The 20499-nt window shown below is 41.2% G+C and overlaps 1 protein-coding gene across 2 annotated transcripts in view; it reads left to right on the top strand.

The window, feature by feature from the left end:
* Nucleotides 1-11618: 11618 nt before the first annotated feature.
* ATP6V1C1 (ATPase H+ transporting V1 subunit C1) overlaps nucleotides 11619-20499 on the top strand; it is a 38938-nt gene continuing 30057 nt past the window's right edge. The window contains exon 1 of one of the 2 annotated variants that reach the window (XM_029222863.1): nucleotides 11619-11825. The gene's annotated coding sequence lies outside the window, so the exon portion shown is untranslated. The remainder of the gene's footprint in view (nucleotides 11826-20499) is intronic. The other variant, XM_029222866.1, reaches the window with a different exon arrangement.

The raw sequence follows: 20499 nt of genomic DNA, 5'->3' as shown, positions 1-20499 counted from the left end.
TATAGGATTTTTTTTTTAACCTGAAAGATCACCTCATATGCATTTATACAGTAGTAGCTACAGCTAGGTGCCGTGTAAGTAAACTGATGCTTTTGGGGTGTTATTCATGTCAGGGATTGTTTTGGTTCAAACTGGTGTTTAGTGATACTTTAACCTTTCTTTTTGATACTTTAACTTTTAAAAGTGAAGTTTTAAAAGTTTTAAGTGTGTGTGTGTATAGAAAATAGGTTATGATCATTCATTTGCTTCTTTAGGCACTGCTTGTGTTCAGCTTCTGAGGCAGGTTTTTTCTGGAGTCTCAAGGCTCTGTTCTCTTCTATGAGACCAACGCGTAGGGAATGATGCGAGGCCCTCCAGCTCCCCATGCTGAGATTCATGACCACCACCCTGTGCCTAACTGGTTACTGTTCCAGTAACTTGGCTACAGCCTTTTTGAGACTCAATCCCCTTCCTTATGTTCCAATTCTATTCATAAATGATAATGATCATTGTAGGGGAGTCACTGAGTGCTAGATACTTGCTTAAATGCATTATCTCATTTAATCCTCCTAATAAGCCCATTGGGGTTTATAGATGAGAAAACCCAGAATCATACACAGAAGCAAGTGGCAGAGCCTGGTCCAACTTCATCGTTCCATCGAGTCCCTGCCTAATATCCAGTCCCTCTAAGATTGTGCTTTACAACACTCCTTCCGTTATCCAGCCCACGTTCACTCCTGATAGTGACAGAACTTTCATGGCCCCCAGAGGATCAGTTATGTCAAGAATATTTTGTCAACCCAGCAATCCCACTACTGGGCATATACCCTGAGAAAACCAAAATTCAAAAAGAGTCATGTACCAAAATGTTCATTGCAGCTCTATTTACAATAGCCCGGAGATGGAAACAACCTAAGCGCCCATCATCGGATGAATGGATAAAGAAGATGTGGCACATATATACAATGGAATATTACTCAGCCTTAAAAAGAAATGAAATTGAGCTATTTGTAATGAGATGGATAGACCTAGAGTCTGTCATACAGAGTGAAGTAAGTCAGAAAGAAAAAGACAAATACCGTATGCTAACACATATATATGGAATTTAAGGGGGAAAAAAATGTCATGAAGGACCTAGGGGTAAGACAGGAATAAAGACGCAGACCTACTGGAGAGCGGACTTGAGGATATGGGGAGGGGGAAGGGTGAGCTTTGACAGGGCGAGAGAGAGTCATGGACATATACACACTAACAAACGTAGTAAGGTAGATAGCTAGGGGGAAGCAGCCGCAAGGCACAGGGATATTAGCTCGGTGCTTTGTGACAGCCTGGAGGGGTGGGATAGGGAGAGTGGGAGGGAGGGAGACGCAAGAGGGAAGACATATGGGAACATATGTATATGTATAACTGATTCACTTTGTTATAAAGCAGAAACTAACACACCATTGTAAAGCAATTATACCCCAATAAAGATGTTTAAAAAAAAAAAAAAAGAATATTTTGTCAGATGTCAATTTGTATTAAAAGCATTGTGCCTCCCACCCCAATAAACTGACATTATAATATTAATGGTACTTTTCAAGGTCCATCCCCACCCGGTCTGAGGATTCCTATTTTGGAATCCAGGTCCCATATCATTCATGCCTTTGGGAGCTATACAGTTCAGGACTGAAATCCTACTGCTGAACTCCAGACCAAGAGCCAAGACATGCAAGCAACCTAAATGTCCATTGACAGATGAATGGATAAAGAAGATGTGATTTTTTTATTTTTGGCCATGCTACACGGCATACGGGATCTTAGTTCCCCAACCAGGGATTGAACCTGTGCCCCCTGCAGTGGAAGCGTGGAGTCTTCACCACTGGACCACCAGGGAAGTCCCAAAGATGTGATATATTTATACAATGGAATATTACTCAGCCATAAAAAAGAATGAAATAATGCCATTTGCAACAACCTAGAGATTGTTGCAAATCTCTAGGTTGGATGGACCTAGAGATTATCATACTAAGTGAAGTAAATCAGACAGAGAAAGACAAATACCATATGATACCACTTATATGTGGAATCTAAAAAAAAAAAAAAAAAGGATACAAATGAACTTATATACAAAAGAGAAATAGAGTGACAGACATAGAAAACAAACTTACGGTTACCAAAGGGGAAAGGGGGGGCAATAAATTAGGAGGTTAGGATTAACATATACACACTACTATATATAAAATAGATAACCAACAAGGACCTACTGTATAGCACAGGGAACTATACTCAATATTTTGTGATAACCTATAAGGGAAAAGAATCCGAAAAAAATATATTAGTATGTATAACTGAATCACTTTTATGTACACCTGAAACTAACTCAACATCGTAAATCAACTATACTCCAATAAAAATAAATAAATAATTTGAAAAAAAAGATCAAGGTCCTTCCAAAGGCTCATAGGCCTCACTGGACGTCTGCTGGGGCTGCCTGCCATGGTGCTCTACTGAGGTGGCTTACTGAGCATTACGGCCCTCCTCATGCGTCCTCATGACCCCATGACAGCAATACCTGAGGGTGGCTCCTGACTTCTCCAGACACCAGGTGTCATCAATTGGCCTATGCTTCTCTCACTCCTTAGCTCTTACCTGTCCAATTCTCCCAACGGTCCGCTTTCTCTCCCCCTTACCCTTAGGATTGCTTTACTCCCATGGGCCGGTAGAGTGTCTTCCATTGTCCTTCAGTTAATAGGCAAAGACTGACTGATTTGACCAAGTTCTATGCAGATACCAGCCTGACCTCTGACCTCAAATTTATCCTACACCATTGTTAAAATAAACCATTAGCTCATTTTCGTCCAGTTCAATATATATTTATCAAACAGGAACTTGTTCCATGTCTTCAAGGAGTTGAGTTGGTGGAGGGAGAGGGGGATTGTCAAAAATGTGAGGGGTTTGGGATTTTACCCCGCTTGCAAGCTAACAAGGTAGCCTGCCATATTTTAATGGATGTTGATATAAGACAAAAATCTCTTGGGTCAGAGAAAAGGGACTTTATTACTCCCCACAGTGTAGGCAGCATGAGCATACTCAAATTTACGTCAGCTCCCCTTGCCCCTGAGTCCCACAGTGTTGAGTGATGTGGACAGACCGAGCTGGATGCCTGGACATACAGTGGGTTGCATCACAGGAGAGGATCCTGAGCTTAGGGAACCCACATCTTTCAGACTAAACAGCATAAAAGCTTACCTAGACAAATGTACCATACTAATATAAGATAATGATAATAGTGGAAACTGAATTTAGGGCTTATGGGAATTCTCTGCTATCTACACAACCTTTCCGTAAATCTAAAACTATTCTAAAATAAACATTTGTTTTAAAAAAATGCTTACTTGACCTTCGCTCTAGAGGGAGGTACTATTTCTACCTTCCAACACTGTTTGTTATACAAACATCCTTGGAAAAAGAATCCAGAACAATAGCGGAAATGCAAGAAACCCATGAAGCATTGCCTCTCAGCAATATCCACCTGTTGTTTCTGGTGAATTTCCCCATAAATATGCCACTCCACTGGCTACTCTGATTAATTTAACTGACAGAGGCTAGGATCAAATCTGTTCAATTTGTCTCATACATCATCTTATTAAGGCCACTATGATCAGGAATTTAGCAACAGGAGTAGGCCATCCTGCAGCGATGACCTCAGCTATGCCTCCCAGGGTCTTAGAACCAACCTACTGAATAAATCCCCATAAACTACCAGGGTCTAACTTAAGAAAAGTCATGGGGCTCTCTCCTTAAGTTTCTCTATTGATCTTTCCCCTTGGCCCAAGGCATTAATGCAGACACAGCAAGATTTATTAGCAATCCTATAAGCAATCCTATAGACTCTGCTGTGGCCCATGAGGAAGAAGTTTAAAGCAATTCTACCATCTATAATATCCCTGACCAGTAATTTGAGGCTGGCCTGAATGCCTTCCAGGGCCAAGGTGATGTTATTGATCACTGTAGCTAAAGTTAGGGACAGATTTTGTACTCTTTTTTCTAATTAGATGGCTTCCACTGGAGCAATAACTAGCCACAGATTGTGCATAAATGATGAGTCTGTTATCTCTTTGGGAAGCTCTTCCAGGTGATCAAAGGATGCTTCATTTGGGGCTCACAGTTATTTAAGAGCTATGTGATCTATTAGTGGCATTTCCTTAAGTACTTGAAGGTCTCTTATGATCACCTATAAGGTGCAAGTCACCATGTTTGGGGGAATAAGTAAGTCAAGATAATGCTTGGCTTCCATGCAAGAATACATGGGAATTATTGGGAATGCACATGGTAGCCCTGGAAAGAAAGTGTTACAATTGTCGGCGCCACTCAAGTCAGACCTACACTGTTCAGTGGACACAGGTTGGCAGTATCACCAACATGGCCTCTCCATCAGCTGTTAAATCTTGGGGTTCTCCGGTTGCTTTGAATAATCAAGTCTAGTCCTTGTTTATGGAGGAGCTGCCTAGCGCAGTCAGACTAAACTCTCCTGTTTGTCAGTGTCACCAGGTGGGTGGCATTTTTCCACCCCAAGGAATGACTGAGCAATGGCTGTAGGAATGGGGGTGGGGAAGACATCCAGAGGTATGGACAGGGTTTTGTGTGTGAGGTGCAGGAGCTGGGGCCTCCCTTGTTATTTCAGATAGACGTCTTGGTTAGCTTAAGGGGAAGGGTGATCAAACCTCAAACCGTGCTCAGAGCCATCTGGCAGGGGATGGCAGACCCAGAAGTGAGTTAAATCACGGTGTTTGCAACAGTTTAGGAGAATCACGCTAAGATGTTTTCCTTCCTGAGGAAGGCTCCAGGGACAACTGCAAAGGGCAAAGGTTCTTAAGGTCCTTGCTCCCCGACACTGGATGACATGTTGAGGTCTAAGGTGTTACTTGCCCAGGTGGTGGGTTGTTGTTCTCCTTCCATCATCCCAAATTCAGTGCGTCCTTTTCCAGTAGCTCCTTTCCCCAATCATTTCCTCCTCTCACCCAGACCTTTCATCTCTAAGGGTCATGCACGAGAGACAAGGCATTTTATAAACTTACAGTGACTTATGATGTCCCCACTTTGGCCCATGGGCCACTGAAGGGAGACTTGGTGACCAGTGTGCTCAACCAAGTGGTCATTATACTTATGATCTCTATAACTGTTGTTTGACAGGCTGTGGGACCTTCTGCCTACCCTGGACAAGTATTAGTACCAGTCATTATAAGGGGCAGACCTGAGGCCGACTGCCAGAATGGTGGGAAGAGAGTAGCGTAGTAACCATGGCCCTGTTTGGAGTCTTTGAGACTATGTGGACTGCAACCATCTCTCCAGTTTTCCTCATTAACAGCCAATAAAACAGAGGACCATTTATTGCTCGGCAGACCATACTATCTAGCCTAAAACTGATTCCCAGGAACCATACAATTTGGCTTACTATCAATTTCCATGGACTTCTTGCAAATTCCATTAATTGACTTATGAGGTGCTCATGCTTTCTCTTCCAGAAAACTATCTCTCTGATATATTCCATCCTTGTCACCAGCACATCAGGAACTGGAAGGGTTTGAGATTTTACCCGACAAGTTAGCCTGGCCTGAAAATGTGTTCATTATTTCTGTTGATAATTTTTTAAACATACTCTCCCCTCAGTAAATCAGTTGCCGTATGTATTATTAACTATTTTTAAAGATGTAAATTGAGGAACTAGGTATAACAATAAATAGAATAATGATAAAATATTTATAATTATTAAATACATCCATTTTGGGGGCATTTTTAAAATAAATTTATTTATTTACTTTATTTATTTTTTTGGCTGTACTGGGTCTTTGTTGCTGCACACAGGCTTTCTCTAGTTGCATTTAGCAGGGGCTACTCTTCGTTGTGGTGTGCGGGCTTCTCATTGCAGTGGTTTTTCTTGTTGCGGAGCGTGGGCTCTAGGAGCACGGGCTTCAGTAGTTGTGGCAGATGGGCTCAGTAGCTGTGGCTTGCAGGCTGTAGAGTGCAGGCTCAGTAGTTGTGGCGCATGGGCTTAGTTGCTTCGCTGCATGTGGGATCTTTCTGGACCAGGGCTCGAACCCGTGTCCCCTGCATTGGCAGGCGGATTCTTAACCACTGCATGGGGGCATGTTTTTTGCCTTTTTTCAACCTTAACTGATTGGTTCATTATAACTACTGAATAATAACTTCCTGTGCTATTACTTGTAAATAAGATGAAAATTAAATAGATTTAGTCCATAGGCAACTACTTCTCAGTACAGGACAGTAGTTGTTCAAAATCTTTCCCACTGTGTCATTTAGAGCTGGGTTGAGAAAATTAGAAGGTAGTAGTAAAGGGAGCAAAATCTTGAAATGAAGGTGACAGGGCAGAACTACTTTAAAAAATATTTTATCTTCCTACTTCTATAACCATTTCCTGCTCCCAAGAAGTTTTCATAACATTTCCAAGGAGATAATGACAAAGATGATAATTTCTATTAATTCAGAGACCAAGAATACAGGGAACAGAAGAAAGGAGCTGATAGGTTTAATTAGTCAGATAACCTCTTCCCTTCCCCTCTGACATAAAATGTTTGAAAATCTGGCCTTTCCTTTAGTTGTGAAATCTATTTCGTTATCATCTCTTGAACGCTTACTATGTACACTGCACACTCAAGACTCTCTGAGCTAAAGGTGGTCTTGGTAAAGTTGATAAAATGTAAGTGAAATTAGCTAAATACCATAAAAGTGCCATGAGAATTCAGAGTATAAAAAGAGTGTGGTTAAGAAACAGTGCAGGGCTTCCCTGGTGGCGCAGTGGTTGAGAGTCCGCCTGCCGATGCAGGGGACACGGGTTTGTGCCCCGGTCCGGGAAGATCCCACATGCCGCGGAGCGGCTGCGCCCGTGAGCCATGGCCGCTGAGCCTGCGCGTCAGGAGCCTGTGCTCCGCAATGGGAGAGGCCACAACAGTGCAAGGCCCGCATACTGCAAAAAAAAAAAAAAAGAAAGAAACAGTGCAAAGAGGGGCTTTATGCTACAAGGTTAAGAGCATGGACCCAGGAACCATACTTCCTGGGTTCAGAACTCTGATATGCTGCTTCCTAACTGGTCAAATTATAATCACCCTTTGCCCCAGTTTTCTCATATGTAAAATGGGGATAATAGTAATACATGTCTCAAAGCATTGTTGTGAGGATTAAATGAGCTATTATATGCAAAGCACAGAAGACTGTTGGGCGCAAAGCTAAGTGCTTTTGAAGTCCAGCTGTTGTTATTGTTGTCCTGTGTGATTCTGGGGTTCAGAACGGCTTCATGGATGGGGAGGCATTAGTGGTGACCCTGGTCATCGGCAGGTAACTGGGGCACCAGGAGGACAGATGTCCTTGACTCCTGCTCTGGGGAAGGTTAGACACAGACCCTCTCCACCTGCTGCCCTGAGCCTGTGGCACAGGTGGCATATGTGCATGCAACTGAATAGAAATATTCTCGAAGGATGTACCCTAGTGATCTTGAGTCATAGAATAATGGGTGATGTTTTTTGTCTTTTTGCTTATCTATGCTACCTAATTATGGGTGATGTTTTTTGTCTTTTTGCTTATCTATGCTACCTAATTATTAAATAATTAATATGTATTCATTGTTATAACAGAAATAAATGAAAACATGTTTTAAAAAGCTGTGATTCTGTAAATATTTGGCATGTATTGAAAAAAAATTTTCTGTTTCTATTCTTCCCAAGCAAGGGACATGATACCTAGAAATTTGTGATTGTGACAAGTTAGGAATTCACTGAGAGGCTGGCATACAGGAGCCAAGCTCCTAGCTAGTGAGTGAGCCTAGCTGACATCTCAAAGCGGCAGTGTGACCATAACTTATTACATGATTCCACATAATTCTTAAAACAGAGGTTAATATTGTCTCAGTTTCACAGATAAAAAACTGAGAGTATTATATACTATGTTGTTCATCAAGAATCTGGGACTCTGAGAACCTGTGGGTCTAGTACTAGGGTTCTCAGCCTCAGCACTACTGACTTTTGGGATCAGATAATTCTCTGTTGTGGAGCTGTCCTGTGCATTGTAGGATGTTTAGCAGCGTCCTTGATTTCTACCCTGATTTCAGTAGATACCAGTAGCATCTCCCTCCCCACAGGTTGTGACAAGCAAAAACGTCTCCAGACATCGCCAAATGTCCTCTAGCTGAGACCCACTGGCCTACTGTATCCTACTCTTTTTTTTTTTGGCTGTGCCACATGGCTCGTGGGATCTTAGTTCCCTGACCAGGGATTAAACCCAGGCCCTCACCAGTGAAAGCATGGAGTCTTAACCACTGGAGCACCAGGGAATTCCCCAGTGTATCCTATTCATTAACCCTGAACATTATCCTCTAAAAATTCCAGATATATACATCAAATCATTTTCAATGCTTCATCTTCATTGGGGCTTAGTTTTTCAACTAAATCTTTAATGTTGTTGATGATGAAAACAGACATTATATTGTAATGAATATATTTTGCATAAATATTTTCCTGCCTTTTCCATTATTTCCATCCTAATATGGATCAAAATGGAATAAGCATTTTTAAGGCTTCTCATCCATACTGTCAAATTGCTGACCATAAAAGTTGTACCGGGCTTCCCTGGTGGCGCAGTGGTTGAGAGTCCGCCTGCCGATGCAGGGGACATGGGTTTGTGCCCTGGACCGGGAAGATCCCACATGCCGCGGAGCGGCTAAGCCCGTGAGCCATGGCCGTTGAGCCTGCGCGTCCGGAGCCTGTGCTCCGCAATGGGAGAGGCCACAACAGTGAGAGGCCCACATACCGCAAAAAAAAAAAAAAAAAAAAAAAGTTGTACCAGTTTACATTTCCACTAGCAGTGCAAGAGACTGTCTTATCACACCATCACCAGCACTGGCTATTATGTACATATTTCTATCTTTGCTAATACAGGTTCTTATTCATATTTATTTTATATATTATTTACTTACTTTGATAAATATTTATATTTGCTATCTTATTTATATTTTTGAGCACTAGTAAGAGTGTACATTTCCCTATATGTTTTAGCCAGTGGTATTTCTTTTTTTCTCAATTTTTTGTGCTTTTTGTTCATTTGCATGTTGGGGTCTTAGTATTGTTCTGATTAATTTGTCTGAGATCTTTATATAATGTCACCCGGATACCATAAATTTCTACCAAGAAAAAAGCTCATTAAAGCATTTGAGTTCATTAAACGTCTGGGCAGGTGGCAATGGATTTACATCATAGCAATTGAAGGGATCTCAAACGGGGTTCTAAACAGTCGTGTTTTTGCAAGTTCTTTATTGTGTTGCTTTCTTCTTTCTCTGCTCTCTACACCTTATGCCTTCCTCACATTCCAACACCGCCCCCACCCCATTTCTGTTCCTTTCCAATCTCTATGGGAAACTAGCTTTCTTATGTCTTTTGTGTCTTTGTCTCCATTTACCCAAGCTCTCAGTTTATCTTCCAGCCCTCTAGTTTATCAAAGTATTTTCCTAAATAAGGACATTTCCTTTTCTAAGAGGAATATCAGTACCAACTTTCAAGATATTTTTAATATTATAGGGGGGTGAAAAATGATTTTGATTCTTATTGTCTTAGTAGTTTCAAATACTTTCCCCACTTTGTTTATTAAAACATTTGTCTTTTTCCCTTGACAAAATTATGAGGAAAAAAATATCTTCTCTATGCATTCTTTCAGTGCTTTAAGCCTTAGAAGGTGCTTCCAGATGGGGAATATTTAGATACTTGGAAATGGAGGAAAAGGTGTGTCATCCCTGTTACACATACTTAGATACCTAGGATGCTCCTCTGCATTGTATCAAAAAGCACGCTTCGCACTCTTTGTAAAATACGTTCCCTTACTATTAGAAGCCATTAGAAAGCAATCCTGCCCTGCTTATTCTAAACATGTTTGCTAGATTTTTAAATGAGATATGCTAGGTCCAATGATAATTAGAGCTAACATTTATCAAGCACTACATTATACTGCCTCTCAAGTATAACATGGTGTTTAAAACATTGGAAAGTGTCTGGACATCAGAAGTAGATGTACTCGAGTTCAAAAATTAAGAAATGGACATGAGAATTTTGCTTCAGGGCCATATGCAAACATAAAGAAACCAAAAGGTTTTAAATGCAGACCCTAATATTGCACTGCCCAAAGCAGTTGTCACTAGCCTCCTCTGGGTATTTAAATTTTTATTAATTAAAGTGAAATAAATTTAAAAATTCAGTCCTTCAGTCACACTAGCCACACATCAACTGCTCAAGAGCCATGTAAGTCTAGTGGATACGATTTGGACAGCACAGAATACCATTTCCACCACTGAAGAAAGTTGTATTGGACAGTACAGATCTAACAAAACATTGCCTTTAGGCCCACCTTTTGTGATGCCAGATAAAGCCCTTGGAATTCCTGACAAGTTTCCAAAGTTGTGTTACAGAACTGGTTGTTGGAATTGCCTGCACATCACCCAAAACTGGTGAAAAGCATTAGGTTGGGGATAGGTTGGTTGGTTGTTACTTTTTGTCCAATGTATTACTAAGGCTCTAAGAAATTCTGTGGTGAATTTCTGCAGGGACACAACAGCAGAAAAGGCATAAGATAGGTCTGAAAACCTGGGTCCTATAATATATAGTAATAATGGCAACCATTTACTGGGTGTTTCATATGTGCCAGGCACTATGCCAAATGTACACGTCATTTAATCTTCACAACATCCCTATAAGGGATGTATTATTACCACCATTTTACAGGTGAAGAAGCTGAAGTTTATAGGCCTGAGGTCACACAGCTGGTCAGCAGTGGAGCCAGGATTTAAAACCAGATATGTCTATTCTCTTGTGCTAAACAGCTCTGTGACCTCTGGCTCTTCACCTTCCCCATTTGTAAATATAAAAGTACTGAATTAGAAAATCACAAAGTTCTTTACCATTTCTAAAACTATGTTCTAAATTAGAATAATACCACCTACCTTCCCCAGCCAATGAAATATGCAGGGCTCAAAAGAGCGGCTTGCTACCTTTTTTTCCCCCAAAGGACATGATTTCTCCTGTCCATGCCTTTGCCGCGTAACCTTCCTTGGTTTCCCACTATCTAATGTGGTGCTAACTATTTATGATGTTTATTACACGCCTCACATACCCCTGAACTAGATAACAGGCTCTCTCCTGCAAGGAGTGATTCACGCCAGCAGATAATCCTAAGAAAATTCGCACAGTGACTATCGCACAGTAAATGCTCCATGAACATTTATGGAATTAACCTGAAGTGGACTGGAAGGAAAAGGTGAATCAGCGGCCGAAGTGAACTATTAAGGGTATTACTCAGAAAACCGGGCTGTCCGAAGAAAACCCCGAGTGGAGAAGCCTGTGTAGGGGCTGGAGACAAACTCCAAACTGCAGAAACCTGAAGAAGTGGGATAACCTTAGGGATGGTGGCCGTGAAATTCACAAGTGGCGCACGAGACTCGGGCCGGACACAGGGAGAAGCAGGAACCCTACCCAATCGCGGAACAGCGGCCGCCAGCCGCGACTCCCGGGTCTCCTTGGATCCCCCGGGAGCCTCCCAGGCCCGCCCCGCCCCGCCCCGCCCCGCCCCTCTTCCGAGGGCTCGGCCGCGGCGGCTGCGCAGTGGCGCGCGCGTAGGCGGAGCGGCGGGCGCCGCGGTCAGCTGACCGCTCCGGCTGGCACGTGACTTGCTTCGTGGGCTCTGGGGTCGAGGAAGCTGTGAGGCCGGAGATTAGGTCGGGTAGGGATGGAGCGCTGAGCCGTTAACGTCTGCCGGGCTGTACACCTCTGTACCTGTTACTGCTGCCACTTCCTCGTTTGACACTTCCCTGGGTCAGTGAGCGATGGCTACACCGGACGGGGAGCCCCCGCCAGGCCGAAGCTTGCGCTGCGGTCGCGGCCGGGGAGGGATGGGGGCGGGCGCGGGGGCCGAGGCTGAGGCGTTGGAGCCGGTTGGGCGGCTGTGTCTGGTTTCTCGGCGCGGGTTCGTCGCCGCCTTGGGCCTAGGTTCTGTCTCTAGGGAAGAGGAAGGAGGGAAAAAGAGAAAGGGCCCAGGGGGTACTCAGTGGCAGAGGCAGAAATAAAAATTCCGGTCTGGGACATTTCTCCTTGGATTGGGGTGAGGACCCCAGTGAATGCTCGTCCGCTTGATTGAGGGGGATGAAAGGTGACTGAGTGGTCCAGATGAGGATCCGGGGTGGTGTGTGTGAGGTCACAGCGACCGCGAGAGCCTCCACTGGGTGTACGCGCTTGCTATGGGGGTGGCAGTTTAAAGGGTCTAGGAGCCCCTCAGAGAGGACGCAGGGTCCTTGTGGGCAGGGGAAAGAACGAGAATCCAGAGAACTCAAACCATTTTTTATTAGAATGGGGGAAGGGTAGGCAAGAACCCCCTGAAAAGGAGCTTGAGGGGAGAATCACACGGGCAAATTGAATCACCTGAGAAACAGAGGAGTAAGGGGAAGGAAAGTTTGGTTAGATTCTGTTTGCACCCTTCACTGAGGGTAGTTATAGCTACCCCCAAAGCAGTCCTGAAGTACACAGGGGAGACTGGATCCTTTGGGGGTTGAGGGGAGACTCCTTTGCAAAGATCTGTTTTGGCCTTCCAAACTTATCCTTTGGTACTGTCATCTACTCTGGAACATCTTTTATTGAACAGTAGTCACAGGAATTACCTTTCATGTTTATTTTGTTCTCACAGGTCTTTGTGAGAAAGTAGATGAAAATGCCATTCATTGTATAGTTAGGGACCTATCTAGACCCTTGGACCTAGAAATGGACATCAAGTGATGTGTTTAAGTCTAGCATAACTTCCATCATCTTCTGATTGCTGATTACCTGCACAGTACTTAACCACAATCACATCTAGAGAGAAGGGTGAGTTTTTCGTAGTGCACTGTAATCTTTGATTCAGCACTTTTGGTGAACTTTTTTGAGTAGGACAGCTTCAAAGGGATTTGGCAGCGGTGGTCAGTGCTTTAAAAACTGCTTTTCTGTTGGCTTGGGTGAAGCGGTTCAGTTTACAGTTCAGCTGGAGGAGATAATGAGCAATAAGGTGGGCAAAAGGTACTCAGCTTATCAATCACGGTTCTTTGGCAACAAGCAAGTCTCAAATTGTGCTGAAGACGGAGCCTCGGGTTTGTGTCTCAGACTCTTTTGGTGTATCTTGCAGGGACTAGATAAAATCTAAAGAAACAGTACTCGGGATCTGACTAAAGTAAATGCTGAGAGCTAGGTGGTTAGTGTAATACTGCTTTTAGGACTGGGCAGGAAATGATCATTTTTATTTTTTGGCATATTAGTCTTAAGAGCCTTATTTACATTAGTTTTCTCTACCTAAAAAGAAACGTTTGGGCTTCAAAATTTTGATTCTGTAATTATTTCCACAGCTTGCGACATAGTTGCATTGGCTAAAGAGCAAAGCTGGTATGCCAAAATAAACCTTTGCCAAAGGATCTTCTTGTGCTCCAGTCCCCAAGCGGTCAGTCTTCCTTTTGCACTTGAGCCTGCTTAGGCGTTGCTGCAGTTCTGACCAAATACCTCCTAGTTAAATTTTATTCTTGTACATATTCTGATCTATGTGCTGGAGTAAACCTTTTTCACCCTTTGGATGTGGAATTTTATACCATTTTAGTTATAAACTAATTCATGTTCGGTTCACATTTCACTGAAGTTTTGAAGACATAGTAGAAACCATTAGTATGGTGGCCTTGGAAAGATAGCTCAGGCAGTGAAGCAGGGCAGTCTAAAATTTCCCTCTGACAAGAGTGAACCTTGGAACCAGAAAATTCAAACTGTATTCTTGATAATGAAGCAAAATCCTGTTCCAAATGTGTAGCAAATCTGCTATACATTTATAGAGTTCCAAGAGGAGCCCTGTGGACAGTGGAGGAGATGTGCTTTGGTTACATGATAGGATAGAAGATGGAGCCTTAGCTCTGTACTTGAAAATAAAATGCAGGTAAATGCAAAAATGGTGTTTTATAGAAAGAGATTGATGTATCTTTTAAGATATTTTAAGCAAACTATCCATAAATAGCAAGTTATTTATAAATTAAGCTGGTTAACATGTGGATTGACTTTACTATGAAAGGTTTTCTTTGTGAACCAGCCTATAGTTCAGGGTTTCTCAGTGGGTGCTTTTGGCATTTTGGACAGGACTGTCCCTTGTTTGGTCCCCATCCGCTAAATGGTGGTAGTGGCCCCCACGTTGGGACAACCTAAAATGCTCCCAGACATTTCCAAACTCCTCCTGGTGGAGAGAGGTACCATTTGGTTGTGAAACACCCCATATGGTGCCATCCTTTATTTATTGGACACATATTGAGTACTTGTTAGTGACAGGCCCTCTACTAGATGTTGGGGATATAGAGGTTAAGAGCAGCGTTTTAATAAACTAGCAAGTGAAATGTATGTAGTCACTAGCTCTGTGGCCTTGGGCAAGAAATTTCATTAACTGTTCTCTCATCTGCAAGTGGGGTTGGTGATACCATCTTCTTTGAAGGAATCAACTACAAAATTGCTTAGCATATTGAAGTGCTAATCACATAGCACATATTCAATAAGTGGTTGTCATTACCAGGAAACAGGATCTCAAGCTTACCTGAGTGATGAATTGGGGGCGACAAGCTTGTTTTAGATCTTTGGCTTGTTGAATTTCAGGCTAGAATACATTATCTTAAAGATATCAGCACCTTCTAGTGGAAAACATGGTGCTGTGGTCCAGTCACTGTTATAAAATAACAGCCTGAAAGAGAAGGGAAGTAACGTTTTGGGAACCATGAGTGTAGAATCAGGGAGCTGCCTGGCATGGAAGGAATTGTTTGCTCCCTGGGTCAGTGTTGAGTTGCCTGTGGCAGAGAGAAAGTCTCTGGGCCCTCAGAAGGTTCTGATGGTTCCTTTAGTAATGGGGGTACAGTGCCCTCCTTGCCTATCGATTCAGCTTGCTTTAGCAGAAATTGCAAGAGATTTTTAACATTGTGTTATGAGTTGTTACCTTTCTAGCTGGTTTCAGGTTTTATGATCAGCATCTATGCCTAAGTAAGGCTTGGTTCTTACACATTTATTTCTAGCCAACTGTAAAATAAAAAGATGGCAGTTGGTTATAAAATACATTAAAGATTAAATTGTCTTTCATATTTCAGTATATTTATGGCATGAAATTCAGGTAATTCGTAAAAGGATTATAGAGCATTTATAGGTACTGTTTCAGTTGAAAACAAAACAACACAAAAGTTAAGATTTTTTTAAAGAAGGTGTGTATCCTGATAATTTAAAAATTTCCTTCTGTATGAATGACAAAGTCTCTTGGAAGGTAAAATCCCCCATTGTTGTTGGGAACTTTTAAAACAAGTTTTATTGTGAGCAAGTCCCTCCCACAATCCCAGTTAAGGTGCTTCTGTTTTGAAGGCTAGAATTTTAACATTCAGAGAGGAAACAGTTATTCTTACTCTTTATTTGTATGGTGTTAAAAATTTCTAGGGGAAGGATGTAGCAACTTTTTAAGATGAATGGATTGTGGTAAATGTTTTGCACTGATCAATTCTGTTAAAAGTTGATGTGTCACAGTTGGAAGGCTATGTGATATTTCACTGATATCTGAGGTATGCCTTCTTGTGCCTGTTGAAATAAGTCACTTTAGTAAACGACTTGGTATTTTCAAGGACTGAAAAAGGAAGTTGTTTTGCATTTAGGCCACGTTCAGCCTTTATTGAGAAATTTAATTTACTGTGAAAGGTGGTTGCATTTCAGAGACTAAAATATTGGTTCCTTGAAAGCATTAAAAGGACTTAAGTATTGGAGCACTTATAGGGGTGCTGTACTGTTTTCTGTGGTTGCCTCTATCCTGGGTCAGGCTGATACCTTCATTTACAAAAGAAATGCTAGTAGCTGTTTGGGTTTATTATCCCCACCTTTTGTGTTGTTGTGATAGTTACTACTTTACTCTTTTTATTTTACATTCAAATCCATGCCGTAGGAAAATAATCCACCGCCTTTAAATTCTCATAAGTGGGTGATACAGTAATGAAATAAACAGTCTCAGAGATTTGGACCCAGGATTTCCTTTCTTCTCTCTTTTCCTTCCTTCCATTTTGAAAAAGAGTTGTTACTGCTTTAAAAACAAAAAAAATACTTATTGCAGTCAGACAAGATAGAAGTGTTTTAAAAATTTGACTAGTGTTTCTCTTGTGCCTCCAGTGTATTCCGCCTTGATTTTTTTTTTTTATCTTGTCATCTGCATTGTTTTCCTCCTACCTTTCCCTGCACACACAGACCTACCTACTTGTAGAGACCTACACACACATACACACCCACACACACAAGTATAAGCTCCTTCAAGACAGGGAGTACATTTTGTGTTGCTTCTTACCACAGTTCTGGGAGCTTACCACAGTTCTGGGAATTTAAGCACCTAAAACATTTGATGAATGATATGACCCTAACTTGAAAGCAGTTACAGTCAAACAGATATTTGGGCGGAAAAAAACGTAAGATAGATGTCTGCTTTAATGCAGTCTATTACATGGATTTCAGTGGACATGCGGGTTGAGGGAGAAATAATTTGGGATTATGAATGGATTTGGTGCATGGTTGGACTTGGTTGCGGAAATCTTTTTGTTAAGAGAATTTTGAGTTGGTTGAAATAGGAAAGAGGTTGCTTTCTGCAAAATGGACTGTTGAGCAGAGGCAAGTAAGAAAGAGACAACAGGCAGGCCTGAGGTAAAGATGGATAAAGGAAGGTCAGAACATTGTGAAGATAAGGCAGAAAAACTCAGACAAAGGACATTAGTAGCGATGACTGTGAAGAATGGGAGATTTGAATTTTATTTCTGAGCAGAAGCAGGACTAGGGGCATAAGTTTTTGTAAGTAACTCAGCCTCCTATCACCTAGAGCAATGTGTTTTTTTGTTTGTTTGTTTTTGCGGTACGCGGGCCTCTCACTGTTGTGGCCTCTCCCGTTGCGGAGCCGCGCAGGATCAGCGGCCAAGGCTCACGGGCCCAGCCGCTTCACGGCACGTGGGATCTTCCCAGACTGGGGCATGAACCTGTGTCCCCTGCATTGGCAGGCGGACTGCCAACCACTGTGCCACCAGGGAAGCCCTAGAGCAATGTTTTTAGTGCTGGAAAAGTTTTTCAAGAAGTTTTGGGAATGAATCCGGATTCTAACACTATGGTCACAAAACCACCTATTTGTACGAAGGGCATTAAAATCCTCTATGTTCTGTCCTTCATAAATGAAATAAAATTGTGTATTTCTTGAGCAAAGCAGTAGTTTACCCAGATTTCGTATTGTTCTGTACTTAATTTCATATATCATATTGCTTTTCACTTTTTAAGTTTGTAAGCTGCCATAGAAAGCATGCAAAACGTGGGTTCATGTATTTAAGGTTTCTGAACTCCATAGAACAAAAATTATTCCTGTATTATAGAACTAACAATACTGCGTGATTCTTGATAATGATGGTATGACGTTTAGCCATCTTATTAAGGAATATTTGCCATTTCTTGTAACATTTACTATGTAACTCACTATATAATCATGGAAATTCCTGTTTTACTATAGTGGTTCTGAAACCTGTCCGATCATCTGATTTACTTGAGGGACTTAACAAGAAAATAGAAAAAAAAAAAAAGAATCCTGGGTCTTAGCCAGTATAGATTCATGGAATATAGGAGCAAAAAAGGATCCTGGATATGGTAATCCAGTCCTCTCATTTTACAAATGAAATTTACACAGACAGTGATATGCAGAATTGGGATTAGATTCCAAGTCTTCATATTCTCAGTTCAGTGCTGTGGCCGTTACACTATGCTTCCTGAAGTTGGCATTTAGGTTCTTCCTGACTGAAATTCCCAGTGAGATAAAAAGGCTGTTTACCAACCTTGATCTCATACTTCAGACACAGCTACTACTAACCAGCTTTGCCTTTATCTTTTGTATTTATATCCAGGGTTCTTTGTTGCCATGCCATTTAACGGTCTCTAAACTTTTCAGTGTTTTCAAGTGTGAGGATATTGCCCCACTTTTTTTTTTTTTTTTTAATGAAGTGTGTGGGGTTTTTCTGGCATTTACATGTAGTAATTCATTAATAAAAAATTAGGAAACAGGAATACGCAGAAAGAATGAAAATGAACATTCATAATCCACTCCCAAGAGATAATCTTTAATGTTTTTTTTAACACTTTAATGTTTATACCTATATATAGTCTTCTTTCTTAAAGCTGTGTCAACGTTTTTATGGCTTTTGATTAACATTGACAAACTGCCTTCTAGAAATTGTCCCTTTTTAAAAAAGTTACAGAACTTTTTTGGGTTATCCTGTGATATATAATTATTTTAGATTGAGGAAATATTAATGATGGCAAGTTATTATATCTTTATTAATGCTTTTTAATGAATTTATATTTTATCAATCATTAGAGCATGCTATACATTTGCAAAATTAATGACACATATGTGTGGGACATTTATTCAAGCTACATCTGTCCTTTTTTTTAAACGGAAATGAACATTTCTCCACTTTACTGCCAAAGCAGTGCTCCATTCTTCCCACAAATAGTATTATTACAGTCTTTCAGCCTAGACTTGTTATATTTCTCATGTTCATTGTTGTTAATCCTGTTTTCTATTAAATGTTAAAGCATGGGGCTGAGGGACTGGGAGGTTGTGGTCGAATCCCTAGCAAAACCAAAAACTCAGGAACAATACATACAGCAAAACAAGAGGAGACTTCAGCTTCTGGTCACTGTGGAATAACTGGTACCATACTTGTTTTCCCACCATAAACAACTAGAAAGTTGGATAAAATATATGAAAAAACTGCTTCCAGTTATTGGACAACAGAGGTAATACAGGAACCAAGAGACAGGAAACAAATGAAATGAGCTCTATAATCCCTCTGGCTTTCTGCCTGGAGTCACTCTCTGGACCATGGTTTAGAGGAGACCACGCAGAGCATGTTGGTCTTGCTGAGTTGAGGAGGCTTGGAGTTGGGGAAGGCTTATCTGGCTAGAATTCGTGGGTTGGATAGGCTGACAGGAGAGAGCTAGACAGAAAACCCACCATCTGTAAAGGAGTCTCTCTGTAGGAGGCCCGGCAAAGAATGACTAGAGAACTTTAGACAGTTGCCAGAGCTCATGGGGCCGGAAGGCGTATGAATACCTTATTGAATCCCTGGGGCATCCCATGGAATCCCCAGATGGTCAGATCTTAGTAGAAAGGCTACATTAGCCCTAGAGTAAAGCTTTAGACTTAGCCTGACAAAGTATAAAAACAAGCCTTGAAATGAAGCATGCTAAAGCTCAAGTAAGGTAACTGCCAGAACAAAGCACAACATTCTTGAAAGGAAGAAAACAAAATCCAGTGATCAACAGTTTAATGTTGTGAATTGTAAATATGCTCAGTGATTTAACAGAAAACATGAACATAATGAGGAAAGAGAAGTTTTAAAAGATGGAACTTATAAGGGTAAAAAATACATCTAAAGTGAAAAATTCACTTCATGAGACAAATAGATTACTTTAAAGAGAAAGTCAGCCAGCTAGAAGATGTAGCAGGAAAGTATCCAAACTGAAGCCCAGAGAGGAAAACAATTTAAAAAAGTGAATGGAAGCTCAGTGACCTGTGGGACAATATCAGGTGGTTTAATATACATGCCATTTTTGTCTCAAAAAAAGGGAAAGAGAAGCAGGAAAGAAATTTGAAGAAAATAATGGGTGAATGTTGAAAACTATAAACACAGATTGAAGAATCTCTCTGAACTCCAAACAGGATAAATCCTTGTGACTCTGGGGTAGGCAGATTTTTCTTATGTCAGAACTCATATATTATAAAAGAAAAAGTCAGTAAACTGGACATCAGAATTGAAAACTTCTACTCAAAAACACCATTAAGAAAGGGCAAGACACGAGAAAATACGTAGGAAATACACACACACACACACACACACACACACACACCTCTCAAATTGTATCAGGATCACACAAAAAATTCCTACAACTCAGTAAGAATGCAGCTTTTAAAAAAATTAGGCACAATATTTGAATAGAAATTTCACAAAAGGTTTGAATAGAAACTTCACAAAAGAAGATATACAAATGGTTGATAAGAACATGAAAAGATCCTGAACTTTGTAGTCATTGTGGAAATGTGAGATACCCCTGCAACCCCCTGGAATGGCTGAAAATATAAAGGCTGACAGCACTAAGTGTTGGTGGGCATGTGAAACAACTGGAACTGTGTATCTTGCTAATGAGAATATAAAATATTACATCTACTTTGGAAAACAGTTTGGTGGCTTCTTATAAAGTTAAATATATGCTAATCATTCAACTCAGAAATTCCACTTCTAGATGGTTATCCAAGAGAAATGAATGGTATTTTCACAAAAGCTTTGTAGAGGAATATTCATAGCACCTTTGTTGTTAATGGCCCCAAACCAGTAATCGTCCAAATGTCTATCAGCAGGTGAATGGGTAAGCAACCATTGTACATTCATGTCACGGAACA

The sequence above is a fragment of the Monodon monoceros genome, unplaced genomic scaffold (genome assembly GCF_005190385.1).
Source record: "Monodon monoceros isolate NGI ecotype Baffin Bay Population unplaced genomic scaffold, NGI_Narwhal_1 Super_Scaffold_14, whole genome shotgun sequence".
Classification (NCBI taxonomy): domain Eukaryota; kingdom Metazoa; phylum Chordata; class Mammalia; order Artiodactyla; family Monodontidae; genus Monodon; species Monodon monoceros.
The sequence above is the reverse complement of the archived record's forward strand: the minus strand, read 5'-3'. Positions and strand labels throughout refer to the sequence as shown.